General features: G+C 38.4%; 1 protein-coding gene across 4 annotated transcripts in view; it reads left to right on the forward strand.

The window, feature by feature from the left end:
• The window catches only part of GLCCI1 (glucocorticoid induced 1), a 107,255-nt gene that overhangs the window by 54,254 nt on the left and 37,477 nt on the right, over positions 1–15,524 (forward strand). The window lies entirely within an intron of this gene.

Here is a 15,524-nt window from a genome sequence, read left to right on the forward strand (position 1 = left end):
GTACTGTGGTATCTGGACTGAACAGATATAGTAGTCTATTCGCATAGTCTGTTGCCTGTGACTGTGTTACATTTTTAGTTGCTTCATTACATTATTGATGTAGAGAAATCCTCAGCTCCTATCCATGCCACATACAAACACACATGCACAAAATCAATTTTTACCAACAGCAACAAAAAAGGAAGCTGACTCCAGTATATCTAGTTTAAGATAGGCATTGAATATATATATACATGCATAGACTATTGAGTGATATTGAATAAAAAGTAAATTTGCTCTTTTATCTCACAGGTAAATATAATCTTAAAGCTATAGCCAGGATTTGGTGTAGTTGAACTTTGGACTACAGCAGTTCATGATATACCCTATTAAAAAGGAATGGCTGACATGACGGAGTGAGAGATTTAATTACTCTCCTCACAAAAGAATAATAAAGCTGGACAAAATAATCAAAACAAATTCAGCACTCTGGAAATCAATCAAATTAAGAAACCTTATTCATGGAAAGTACTGAACTCCTCAGGGTAAGAATAACACAAGTTTGTGGTGTTCTTACTTGGTGCTGCGCTTCTTTCCCTATTCCTCATCTCCAACTTTGCAGATGTGGTATTTCAGCCAGGACAGGGCAGGCCTTGAAAACCAGAAGCTTTGCTGCCCCTGCTGGAGAGAGAACCTTGCTAAGGGAGTATTACAGAGTAAAATAACGTTCTTAGTTGCGAAGTAGGAAGGACCTATGGCTCTGCTGATCTGAGATTGTGGGGTGATTTCTGGCAAGCCCAGACTCACAGAGTGGCAGGATTTTATAGAGAGTTCTTGGAAGTCAGACAGTCTTGGAGGCTTGATAAGTTCACCCCATATCCCAGGTTGACTGGAGGCTGTAGAATAGTGTAGCAGAATATCAAATGGGCCCAAGTCACCCACTTCTTAGTGGGTAGTATAGCTTAAGAATAAGCGGAAATGAGACCAAACAGGCCCAGTGGTAATAAAATCTGAGGCCAGCTTGTAAAAGGCCCAAGTTTTGAATGCACTCCTCATTCCACACACAAACCTCATTTAGATATACACACGTCCTGAGAGTGGAAGCTTTATTGGACTGAGATGTTTGAGTAAAATGTCTGAATAGTGTTTTGCTAAACAGTAAGGTGACACTGGTGGAGAAGGCAATGGCACCCACTCCAGTACTCTTGCTTGGAGAATCCCATGGATGGAGGAGCCTGGTGGGCTGCAGTCCATGGGGTCGCTAAGAGTCGGACACGACTGAGCGACTTCACTTTCACTTTTCGCTTTAATGCATTGGAGAAGGAAATGGCAACCCACTCCAGTGTTCTTGCCTGGAGAATCCCAGGGACGGCAGAGCCTGGTGGGCTGCCGTCTATGGGGTTGCACAGAGTCGGACATGACTGAAGCGACTTAGCAGCAGCAAAGAGTCAGACACGACTGAAGTGACTTAGCAGCAGCAGCAGCAGCAAGGTGACACTGGAGACCACTTAAAAAGGTATGAAAAAGCCAGTCTTAGAAAAATGAAGGGGCAGGAGAAATGGAGGAGAGATGTCAGTGGCCACATATTGTGGGGAAAACAGACTTTTAGTCTATCAACTGCTCTCAAACAAAATCAGAATCTAGTTGCTCCAATATATTATCTAAAATGTCCACATTCAACAAAAAATTTAGACATATGCAAAGAGACAAGAGAGGATTACCCATACTTGAGGAACTATGCCTGAAGAACTACGGACGGAGGTTTGTAACATTATACAGGAGGTGGTGATCAAAACCATCCCTAAGAAGAAGAAATGCAAAAAAGGCAAAATGTCTCAGAAGGCCTTACAGATAGCTGAGAAAAAAAAAGAAGCAAAAGGCAAAGGAGGAAAGGAAAGATATATCCATCTGGATACAGAGTTCCGAAGAACAGCAAGGAGAGATAAGCAAGCCTTCCTCAGTGATCAATAGAGGAAAACAATAGAATGGGAAAGACTACAGATCTCTCCAAGAAAATTAGAGATACCAAGGGAACATTACATGCAAAGACGGGCACAATGACGGACAGAAATGGTATGGACCTAACAGAAGCAGAAGATACTAAGAAGAGGTGGCAAGAATATGCAGAAGAACTATACAAAAAAGATCTTAAACCCAGATAACCACGGTGGTGTGATCACTCACCTAGAGCCAGACATCCTGGAATGTGAAGTCAAGTGGGCCTCACTTAGGAAGCATCAATATGAACAAAGCTAATGGACATGATGGAATTCCAGCTGAGCTATTTCAAATCCTAAAAGATAATGCTGAGAAAGTACTGCACTCAATATGCCAGCAAATTTGGAAAACTCAACAGTGGCCACAGAACTGGAAAAGATCAGTTTTCATTCCAATTCCAGAGAAAAGCAATGCCAAAGAACGTTCAAACTACCACACAATCGTACTCATCTCACACGCTAGCAAGGTAATGATCAAAATTCTCCACGCTAGGCTTCAACAGTACATGAACCAAGAACTTCCAGATGTTCAAGCTGGATTCAGAAAAGGCAAAGAAACCAGAGATCAAATTGCCAACATCCGTTGGATTATTGAAAAAGCAAGAGAATTCCAGAAAAACATCTGCTTCATTGACTATGCTAAAGCCTTTGACTGTGTGGATCACAACAAACTGTGGAAAATTCTTCGAGAGATGGGAATACCAGACCACCTAACCTGCCTTCTGAGAAATCTGTATGCAGGTCAAGAAGCAACAGTTAGAACCTGACCTGGAACAATGGACTGGTTCCAAATTGGGAAAGGAGTACATCAAGGCTGTATATTGTCACCTTGCTATTTAACTTATATGCAGAGTATATCATGCAAAATGCTGGACTGGGTGAAACACAAGCTGGAATCAAGACTGCAGGGAGAAATATCAATAACCTCAGGTATGCAGATACCACCACCCTTATGGCAGAAAGTGAATAGAAACTAAAGAGCTTGATGAAAGTGAAAGAGGAGAGTGGAAAAAGCTGGCTTAAAACTCAACGTTCAAAAAACAACGATCGTGGCATCCGGTCCCATCACTTCATGGAAAATAGATGGGGAAACAGTGGAAATAGTGACGGACTTTATTTTCTTGAGTTCCAGAATCACTGAAGGATGGTAACTGAAGCAGTGAAATTAAAAGACGCTTGCTCCTTGGAAGAAAAGCTATGACAAACCTAGACATCATATTAAAAAACAGAGACCTTACTTTGCCGTCAAAGGTCAATATAGTCAAAACTATAGTTTTTCCATGAGTCATGTATGGATGTGAGAGCTGGACTATAGAGAAAGCTGAGGGCCACAGAACTGATACTTTGAAGTGTGGTGTTGGAGAAGACTCTTGAGAGTCCCTTGGACTGCAAGGAGATCAAACCAGTCAATCCTAAAGGAAATCAATTGTGAGTATGCATTGGAAGGACTGATGCTGAAGCTGAAGCTCCAATAATTTGGCCACCTGATGTGAAGAGCTGACTCACTGGAAAAGACCCTGATGCTGGGAAAGATTGAAGGCAGGAGGAAAAGGGGACGACGGAGGGTGATATGGTTGGATGGCATCACCGACTCAATGGACGTGAGTTTGCACAACCTCTGGGAGTTGGTCATAGACAGGGAAGCCTGGCATGCTGCAGTCCATGGAGTCGCAAAGAGTCAGACATGAGTAAGTGACTGAACTAAAATGATTCTTGAGGGATAAAAAACAGTCAGTAGAAACTGTATCTAAGTGTCTCCATATGTTGGATTTAGCAGACTGAAACATCAAAGCCCCTATTATAAGTACGTTCAAAGAACTAAAGAAAACCATGTTTAAAGCATTAAAGGGAAGTAGGACATCTATGACTCAATAAAGAATATCCACAAAGATGCAATTATTAGGAAAAAATATACAAAACTCTATAGAGCTAAAATGTGTAGTAACTAAAATTAAAAATTCACTAGATGAACTTGGTAGAAAATTTGAGATGGCAGAAGAATCAGTGAGTTTCAGTACAGGTCAATAGAATACTCTCAAAGAGCAGAGAAAAAGATGGAAGAAAAGTCAGAAGAGCCTCAAAGGGAAACATTCCTGTGGGGAAATATTAAGTTCATATGTATACACAAAATGGAGATGGAGGAGAGGAGAGGGGAGAGGAGATAAGTTTGAAGAAATAATGACAGAAAACTTTGCAGATTTGATGAAAAACAATCTATGAATTCAAGAAGCTCAACAAACCCCAAGTACAAAAACAAAAAACTACACATAGACACATCATAGTTAAACTGTTGAAAGCCAAAGGAAAAGAGAAAATCTTGAAACTGGAAGAAAAAAATGACACGTTACAGTAGGGGACCAATAATACCATAATGGCTGATTTTTTTAATCAGAAGTATGATAAATACGGTTTCTAGTGAAACCGTAAAGCGGGACATATTCAAAGTGCTAAAAGAAAAAATATCAACCAAGTATTCTATATTCAGAAAACCTTTAAAGGTGAAATAAAGTATTCTGAGATAAAGATTCACAGAATTTCCTGCTACTAGGCTGTCTTACTCTTCATACAGTTCATGGGGTTCTCAAGGCAAGAATACTGAAGTGGTTTGCCATTCCCTTCTCCAGTGGACCACATTCTGTCAGACCTCTTCACCATGACCCGCCCGTCTTGGGTGGGGTCGCAAAGAGTCGGACTGAGCGACTGAACTGAACTGAGGCTGTCTTACAAGAAATACTGAAGGTACTGACTCTAGCTTAATTCAAATTGATAGGAAAATTTGAAGAGTGTTGGGTATGGCAAATATGTGAGTAAATATAAAACAACCTGTAGATACATTTTTCTCATTTTTCTACCTATTTAAAACACAAGATTACATGAAACAATAATTATAATACTATTATGCTGGGTGTATAACATATACATTAAATATAACAGTAATAACACAAAAGAGGACAAGGGAAAAGACATATTTTAGAATATAGATTCCCATTTACTGGAATTAAATATTATTTTGAAGTAGACTATAATAAATTATCTGGTCCCATCACTTCATGGGAAATAGATGGGGAAACAGTGGAAACAGTGTCAGACTTTATTTTTCTGGGTTCCAAAATCACTACAGATGGTGACTGCAGCCATGAAATTAAAAGATGCTTACTCCTTGGAAGGAAAGTTATGACCAACCTAGATAGCATATTCAAAAGCAGAGACATTACTTTGCCAACAAAGGTCCATCTAGTCAAGGCTATGGTTTTTCCTGTGGTCATGTATGGATGTGAGAGTTGGACTGTGAAGAAGGCTGAGCGCCAAAGAATTGATGCTTTTGAACTGTGGTGTTGGAGAAGACTCTTGAGAATCCCTTGGACTGCAAGGAGATCCAACCAGTCCATTCTGAAGGAGATCAGCCCTGGGATTTCTTTGGAAGGAATGATGCTAAAGCTGAAACTCCAGTACTTTGGCCACCTCATGCGAAGCGTTGACTCATTGGAAAAGATTCTGATGCTGGGAGGGATTGGGGGCAAGAGGAGAAAGGAACGACAGAGGATGAAATGGCTGGATGGCATAACTGACTTGATGGACGTAAGTCTGAGTGAACTCTGGGAGTTGGTGATGGACAGGGAGGCCTGGCATGCTGCGATTCATGGGGTCGCAAAGAGTCAGACACGACTGAGCGACTGATCTGATCTGATAATAAATTAAAATTCTTGTTATAATCCTTAGAGCAGTTCCTGACAAAATAACGCTATATAAGAATAGGAAATATCAAAAGTAGAATGCTGATGCTGCTGCTAAGTCGCTTCAGTCGTGTCCGACTCTGTGTGACCCCATAGACAGCAGCCCACCAGGTTCCCCCGTCCCTGGGATTCTCCAGGCAAGAACACTGGAGTGGGTTGCCATTTCCTTCTCCAATGCATGAAAGTGAAAAGTGAAAGTGAAACCGCTCAGTCATGTCCAACTCTTTGCGACCCCATGGACTACAGCCCGCCAGGCTCCTCCATCCGTGGGATTTTCCAGGGAAGAGTACTGGAATGGGTTGCCATTGCCTTCTCCCCAAAAGTAGAATAAAACGATACAATAAAAAATATCACAAAAGAAAGCACCTAGAGGAGGAAGAGACAAGTAAAAAAGATGTGACACAAGTAGAAAAATAGCAAAATGACAGGAACAAATCCAGTTATTTAATTACATTCAGTGAATGGAGTGAACATTCTGTTTAAAAGGCAGAGATTGTCAAATTGGATAAAAAAGCAACACTCACCTATATCTTGTCTATAAGAAACACACCTTATATTCAAAGATATGAATAGGTAGGTTGAAAATAAAAAGATGGGGAAAGCTACACAGTGAAAAGAGTAATGATGCTTTCTTATCAGATGAAATAGACTTAGACAAAAAATATTACTGAAGACAGAGACATCTCATAATTGTTTATACATATAACACAGTCTCAACATGCATGAAGCACAACTATGGAAGAAGAAATCATTTTGCTTAACAATGTTTGATAGAACTGGGTAGAAAACCAGCAAGGAGATAGAAGAGTTTAAACAGGATAATCAGTCAACTTGACCTAACATACATAGAAAACTGCCCATTGACTGTAGAATACACATTTTTTTCAAATTGAAGCATTTTCTGGGTTAGACCATAAACTGGGCCATAAAACAAGACTCAATAGGTTGTGAAAGACTCAAATCATGTAACAGAAAATAATCTTGTAACAAACCCAAATATTTGTCTTTTAAAGAACATTTACCTAATACCAAAAAGGAAATTTTAAATATTTGAATAAATGAAAGCAAAAAAGACAGCTTAGAATTTGTGTTTACAGATAAAGCAGTACTTCAAGGAAAAGTTATATGTAAGTGCACATATAAGAAAAAGAAAATTCTCAAATCAGTACCTAAGCTTCCATCTTAAGAAACTAGACAAAGAAGAGAAAATCATACCGAAAGCAAGCAAAGGAAATGATAAAAAATATAGCAAAAACTAATGAAACAGAAAAATAAGAGAAAAGTCAATGAAATTAAAAGTTGTTTTTTTGGAAAGATGAACAAAGTTGACAAACCATTAGTTAGATTGACCAAGAAAGAAAATATACAAATTACCAAAATGAATAGTGAAAGAGGGGCCGTTACTACCAACCTTTTAGAACGTAAAGGTTTTATAAAGGAATCTTATAATCAAATGTGTGTCATCATTTATTAATAGAACATAAGATGAAATGGATAAAATTCTAGCAAGATAAGAATTACTAGAAAGAAACAAATTACCAAAACTGATTTAAGAACAAATAGAAAAATATGAGTATAAATTGTAGCAATAAAGAAATTAAGTAAGGAATTAAAAATGTTCTGCAAAGAAAATCCCAAGGTTTGATATGGTGAATTCTATCAAATATTCAAAGAAGAAACAATCCTTCAAAAGCTCTTTCAGAAAATAAAAGAGAAGGGAGCACTCCCCAATGTATTTTATCAGTCTAGAGTTATGTGATGTTGGCAGGCAAAGATACCTCAAGAAAAGAACATTTCAGATCAGTTTCTCTCTTGAACATAGATGTAGACATCCTTAACAAAATATTAGCAAACCAAATCTAGCAACTTATAAAAAGGATTATACACAAAGAGCGAGTGAGATTGGTTCTAGAAATGCAAAGTTGTTTTAAGATCCAAAATTCAATTAATGTAAATACACTATATTAATAAACTAAAGAACAGGACCACATAATTATCTCAGTAGAGTCAGAGAAAGCATTTGCCAAGCTCCAGTATCTATTCATGATTAAAAAAAAAAATCTCTAAATAAACCAGGAATAAAAGAGAATTTTCTCTGCCTGATAAAGACTGTTTCTGAAAAACCTACAGACATCATCATATTCAGTGGTGAAAGCCAGAATGCTTTCCTCCTAAGATAAGGTAGTGATGTCTACAGTCACCTTGTCACCACTTCTCTTAGTATGGTACAGGAAGTTCTAGTCAGGCAGAAAAAATGAATAAGACATTTGGGGATGGCAAAACTGTCTTTATTCACAGATATATGATCCTATATATAGAAATTCCTAGGGAACATACAAATATATAAATTACTAGAACTAATACAAGTTCAGCAGGAAAAAAAACATCAACATACAGAAATCAAGTGCTTGTCTAGGTATCAGATGTGAACAATCCCCAAATCAGAAAATAATTTATTATAGTTGAATCAAAAATATTAAAATATTTAAGAAGAAGTATAATAGAAGCAGTTAAAAATTTGTATACTGAAAACAAAACTGCTGGATAAAGTTTTTAAAAATTGAAATAACTAGAAGACTGTTCATGGATTGGAAAACTCAATATTATCATTAAGATGGTAATTCTCCTCATATTGATTTAGTGTAACCCCTGTTTTTTCGTAGGGTTTTTGTTTTTGGTAAAAATTGACAAGATGATCCTAAAATGTATGTGGAAATGAAAAGGACCTAGAATGGCAAAAGTAATTTTGAAAACAAGGAAAATTTTGGAGAACTACTTCTTATATAATTTCACTACTTCTTATAAATTTATATTAATGAATTTGGCAAAATACTAGCATAAAGAAAAAATATAGATGATTCAAAATGGTGAACCCAAGGATAAATCCTTGTATTTTATGGTCAGTTTTTAGCAGAGCTGCCAACACAACTCAGTTGAAAAGGACAGTGTTTCTAACAACTGGTACTAGAATAATTACATATCCATAGCAGGCCCACTTCTGGGCATACATCTGGAGAACAACATGAGCTGATAGGATACATGTACCCCAGCGTTCACTGAAGAGCTGTTTATGATAGCACACGGAATCAACCTAAATGTCCATTGACAGAAGAATAGATAAAGATGTGGTATATGTGTGCACACACACATGCACACACACACAATGGAATATTCCTCAGCCATTTACAAGAATGAAATAGTACCACTGGCAGCAACATGGATGGACTTAGAGACTGTCATACTGAGTGAAGGAACTCAGAGGAATATTGTATGATATGGCTCATATATAGAATCTAAAAAGAAATGATACAGATGAACTTACTTACAAAACAGAAAAAGATTCACAGACTTAAAGAATGAACTTATGATTGCAGGAGGGAAGGATAGGGGAAGGGATAGTTAGGGAGTTTGGGATGGACATGTACACACTATTACATTTTAAATGGATAGCCAACAGGGGCCTACTGTATGGCACATGGAACTCTGCTCGGTGCTGTGTGGCAGCCTGGATGGGAAGGGAGACTGGGAGAGAATGGACCCATGAGTCCATTTGCTGAGTCCCTTTGCTGTTCACTTGAAACTATCACAAAATTGTTTGTTATACAAACAATACAAAATTAAAAGTTAAAAGAAACTTAGATCCTTGACACTCACCATAGAGGGAAATGAACTCAAAATGGATCATAGTCCTGAATATAAGCTCTAAAATTTTAGATCTTCTAGAAGACCTTGGATTAGGCAAGACATTCTTAGATACAGTACCAGTAGTAAGGCCATAAAAGAAAAAAAATTGAACTTCATTTAAATGAACATTTACACTACATGACTAAAAGTATGAAAAGACAAAACCAGACAGAAATATCTGATATAGGACTTACATCCAGAATATATAAAGAACTCTTAAAAATCAATAAGAAGACAGCCCATTAAAAAAAGGGTAAGATACTTTGATAGAAATTTCTCATCAAAGATGTATGGATGGTAAATTACCACATGAAAAGGTAGTCAACATCATTTGACATTAGGCAAGCGTAGATTTAAACCTCAGGATACAACTACACACTACTACAGTGACTGTAATTTAAATGACAGATAACACCAAGTGATGGCAAGAATGAAGAGCATCCGGGGCCCTCAACATTGTTCGGAAAATAAAATGTTACACCCAACTTTGAAAAACAGTTTTGACAGTTTCCTTAAAAGATAATCAGAGATACTTCCCTGGTGGTCCAGTGGTTAAGAATCTGCCCGCCAGTATAGGGGACACAGGTTCAATCCCTGATCCAAAGAGATCTCACGTTCAGCAAGTAAGCCTGTGTGCCACACTGTTGAGCCTGTGCTCTGGAGCCCATGAGCCACAATCCCTGAGCCTGCGTGCTGCACCTACTGAAGAGGCTCCTGCACCTGGAACCTGTGCCCACAACGAGAGGCGCCTCCGCAAGAAGCTGTGCACCGCGGCAGACAGTGGCTGCCCCGCGCTGCAGCTGGGGAAAAGCCTGCACAGCAGCAAGAATCCGTGTAGCCAAAAATGAATGAATAAAAACTTCATCAGAAATTTAGCATATAGCCCAGCAATTCTATTTCTGGGACTCCATAAGAGTCTTGAAAACACCTCTAAAAAAAAAAAATAATAAAAATAGCCATTGTTTGGTAAATGGATAAAGAAAATGTCATATATTCATGCAATACCAGACTGTTCAGCAATAAAAAGGAACACTGTGATGAATCCTGATACATGCTACAGTGGGAATGAACTTCAAAAACGTTTTACTAAGTCAAGAGTCAGCACATTTTGTTTTTCTATGAAAAGCCAGATAGTAACTATTTTATGGTGTGTGGGTCACAGAGCCTCTGCTGCAGCTGCTCAGCTCCACTGCTGTAGGTGAAAGCAGCCATAGACAGTATGGAGTGTGATTATGTTCCAATAAATTGTATTTACGAAAACATGTGGCATCCTAGATTTGGCCTGCAGACTGTAGCTTGCCACTCCCTGCTAAGTGAAAGAAGCCAGATGAATAAGATTACATATTATATGGTTTCATTTATATTGAAATGCCAGAAAGGGCAAATCTATAGAGGAAATAAAGCCCATTAGCGGTTGCATGTGGCTGGGGCTAGGGTGGAGGCAGTGGTGATTGGCTGTAAATAGACTCAAAGCAAATATGGGGGGTGATGAAAAAGTCCTAAAAATTGATTCGTGATTACTTTGTGCAACTCTACAAAGTGATTACAACTTATTTAATTTTACCCTTACAATGGATGAAGTTAAGGCAATGTAAATTACACTTCAGTAAAGATTAAAAAAAAAAAGAGGAATAGACATAAAAGACTAGTAGGCTTTGCATGGTATATTCATGGTAGATTTTATATAACTGAGCCTGGAAAATGAGTATATGGGTAAAGACTACATAAAATATTAATACTTATAAAAGATGACAAAACTGGAATCTGAGGAAATTACGAAAGCCAAAACTATTAATGTTATTGAAACAGTAATATTTTTAAAATTATATGCTACTAAAATTTGTTGTTGTTTTTTTTTTAAATAACTTTGACCTGCTTCCTTGTCCTGGTATCAAATTCAGCTGTATCACATCCATTCTTCCTGAGTCAGAGATATGCTCCCCACCTCAGATAGTCTGCATCTGGATTTCTGACTTCAACGTCAGTGAAAGTACCTGTATAGTTTACTTCTGCTTTGCTCCAAGCTTATAAGACTACAATGTGAAAAATGTTCAAAGAAATACCTTAATATATTTTAGCTACATTTAAGACAAGAGAACCCCCTACACCCATGAATAGAAGGGAAATCCTTAATGATGAGTAGATGCTGATGTTATCTGACTCATAGAAATCTGGATCGTGTTGGCCAGATTTCTCTGAGTTGAGCCAAATTTAAGAAATTGTAGATTACTACACATTTTAAGGAGATGGGAATACCAGACAATTTTACCTGTCTCTTGAGAAACCTGTATGCGGGTCAAGAAGCAACAGTTAGAACCCTGGATGGAACAACTGATTGGTTCAAGATTGAGAAAGGAGTTTGGCAGGGCTGTCCGCTGTCACCCTGTTTGTTTAATCTGTATGCTGAGCACGTCATGAACAAAATGCCGAGCTGGATGAGTTACAAGCTGCAGTCAAGATAGGTGGGAGAAACATAAACAACCTCAGACGTATGGATGACACCACCTTAATGGCCGAAAGCAAAGAAGAACTAAAGAGCCTCTTGATAAGGGTGAAGGAAGAGAGTGAAAGAGCTGGCTTAAAACTAAATATTAAAAAAAAACTAATATGACTTCCAGCCCTATTACTTCATGGCAAATAGAGGGGGAAAAGGTGGAAGTAGTGACAGACTTCCTCTTCTTGGGCTCAAAAATCACTGCAGATGGTGACTGCAGCTATGAAATTAGAAGACATTTGCTTCTTGGCAGGAAAGCATGACAAACCTAGACAATGTGTTTAAAAGCAGAGACATTATTCTGCCGACAAAGGTCTTTGGTCTTCCCAGTGGTCACCTATGGTTGTGACAGCTGGACCATAAAGGAGGAGGAGCACCGAAGAATTGATGCCTTCAAACGATGGTGCTGGAGAAGACTCCTGAGTGTTGCTAGGACAGCAAGGAGATCAAAGCAGTCAATCTTAAGGGAAATCAACCCTGAGTACTTGTTGGAAGGACTGATGCTGAAGCTGAAACTCTAGTATTTTGGTCATCTGATGCAAACTGTTGACTCATTGGAAAAGTCCCTGATGCTGGAAAAGATTGAGGGCAGGAGAACAGGGTAGGCATCAGAGGATGAAATGGCTGGATGGCATCACTGATGCAATGAACATGAATTTGGGCAAACTTCAGGAGATTGTGAGGGACAGGGAGGCCTGGCGTGCTGTAGTCCATAGGGTCACAAAGAGTCAGACACGACTGGGCAACTGAACACCACCACCTTTTTAGAGGGTAAAATGTGTCTTGCAAATGGGAGATTGAAACTGGGCTATATGCTTAAAGCAGGGAACTAGGACCATGTGTCTAAACAGTAAAACTAGATCTGAAGTAACTTCACCTGACACTGTTGGTGTTGTATAAAAAGAACATCTGTAAAAAAATTGAAATAGTAACCATATGCTGTGCGTGGGTATGGTGTCTGGAATAGAGCTGTACTCACATGGGGGCACAGCCCCAGTCTTCCTGATTTAAGGCTTGCTCTGAAGCTATGCACCTTTGAAACACCATAGTCTTGAGCAACCATGAAATAATATGGCAATAAAGCAGATTTTTTATCAGTTGAACTGTGAGCAAGACAGAGAGTAAAGAGTTTATAAAGGATAAAACTCCCACATACAGAGAACTTGCAAGTAAGTGTTTTAGGGTATGTAAGGAAATGTATTGCTATAAGAGAGAGTGGATACATTAAATGGGGTATATCTGGGAAAATAACACAATCCCCCAAAAGAACTTAGGATATTTAAGAATTTCAAATGAAACAGTAACTCGCAATGAGAACAGAAGTAAGAATAGGCAGAATGATAAAGGGTCCTTTCCAAGGCATATTGGTGAAACTGAGAAGTTGGTGAAACTGAAAGTAAACTCTTCAGTGGATTAAGTTGACATAGCAGAATTGAGAATTAGTGAATCAAAAGTCTCAAATGAGAAAGTCTGGATGAGCAAATCATCTAGAATATAAAATAAAAAGACAGAAATTGACAGTTTGAATGTCTATCATTAAAAAATCTACGAACAGTAAATGCTGGAGAGGGTATGGAGGAAAGGAAATGCTCCTGTGTGTGATGTTGGTGGGAATGTGAATTGGTACAGCCACTATGGAAAACAGTATGGAGGTTCCGTAAAAAACTAAAAATAGAGCTACCATATGACTCAACAACCCCACTCCTGGGCATATATCCAGAAAAAAACAAAAACTCTAATCCAAAAAGATACATGCACCCATATGTTCATAGCAGCACTAGATAAAGCTTTACTCAGCCATAAAAAGAATGAATTAATGCCATTTACAGCAACATGGATGGACCTAAAGATTATCATACTAAGTGAAGTAAGTCAGAAAGACCGTATGATGTCACTCACACACTGTGAAGTTGCTCAGTCATGTCCGACTCTTTGCAAGCCCATGGACTGTAGCCTACCAGGCTTCTCCGTCCATGGGATTTTTCAGGCAAGAGTACTGGAGTGGGTTGCCATTTCCTTCTCCAAGGGATCTTCCCGACCCAGGGACTGAACCCAGGTCTCCTGCATTGTAGGCAGACGCTTTACCCTCTGAGCCACCAGGGAAATAAGATACAAATGAACTTATTTACAAAACAGAAGCAAACTCACAGACATGGAGAACAAACTTACGGTTACCAAAGGAGAAAGAGACTAGGTGGGGGAGATAAATTAGGAGTTTAGGATTAGCAGGTACAAGTGATTATATACGAAGTAAATACCAACAAGGACCTACTGTATAGCACAGCACGCTATATTCAATATCCTGTAGTAGACCATAATGGAAAAACAATGAAAAAGAATAGATAGATCTACAGCTTAACACTTTGTTATATACCAGAAACTACTACAACATTGTAAATCAATTATACTTCAATAAAAAATAATTTTTAAAAAGATAGAGGTTAAAAATATGAAAGAGAAGTTAAGAAACATGGAAAACAGACTGAGTAAGGAGTTTCCAAAGGTAAGAATAGTAGGTATCAGGGAAGAGATATTCCTTAAAGTTTGACAATATGCTGGATTTGGAGAGTGACGTGGGTCTTTAGATTGAAAAAGCCCACCAATTCCTTGGAAGATAAACAAAACAAAAATTTCCACTTCTAGGTCTGGTGAGTTGTAGATCAAGCACACACACACATACTCATTCTTGCAATTAGAAAAAAGCAGATTACCTATGAAAAAACTGGGAACCAGATTATCAGCTCATATATCAGGACCTGTAACTGACAGCCGGGTACAATGTAGTGATGGGTTGTGCCGCGCGGCCTGTAGAGTTGATTTACAGTGTTGTGTTGGTTTCTACCATGCCGCAAGGTGAATGTCATGCACATACATACGTCTACTCATTTCCAGATTCTCTGCCCATATCATTCTTTACAGAATATTGAGAAGACTCCCCTGGGCTACTGGGTACGTCCTTGTTAGTTATCTATTTTATATAGTAATGTGTCTATGTCAATCCCAGTCTTCCAATGTATCCCCCTCACCTCACTTTCTCCCCTGGTAACTGTGTTTGTTTTCTACATCTGTGACTATTTCTATTTTTATGGTACTTGATTTGTATACATTTAATAGAGGTAAAAGAGAAAAAAGGAAAATTTTAAAGATATTTTTTAGTATACATTATCAGCCTATAGTGGCAATGCATTTGTTCATGGATTAGCATCAAATGCGTAAGACTGTATGCTCAAAATTATGTAAAAGCATGTAGAATTTCAAAAGAAACAGTAGGTAAAATCTACTTTTTAAAGAGCTTAATTACATATTAGGAAAGGAAACTAAGGCTTTATGGGATAATAAAAGAACTTTATATTAACTCTCACTGTCCTTTATTTGGTGAGAGAAGTTCAGTGCAAAACTAGAAGCTCTTACACTCCTGTGATTCCTTTAAGTGAGCATGCATTCCAGTCTCTTGGAAAGCTCCTCCTTATTTCACGGTTGTGGTTGCTCCTCTTCTAGCTAGGACATACTACCCCTGAGTGGCTTCCTGGGGGAAGGGAACCTGAGCTCCGTTTGTCTTTTTTGCTTACCTTTGTCCTAACTCCATAGCTACTGCGTCTGAGCCTCTGGAGTTGGAGCTTAAGAGAGAGGTGGAGT

Source organism: Bos javanicus, chromosome 4 (genome assembly GCF_032452875.1).
Source record: "Bos javanicus breed banteng chromosome 4, ARS-OSU_banteng_1.0, whole genome shotgun sequence".
Lineage (NCBI taxonomy): Eukaryota > Metazoa > Chordata > Mammalia > Artiodactyla > Bovidae > Bos > Bos javanicus.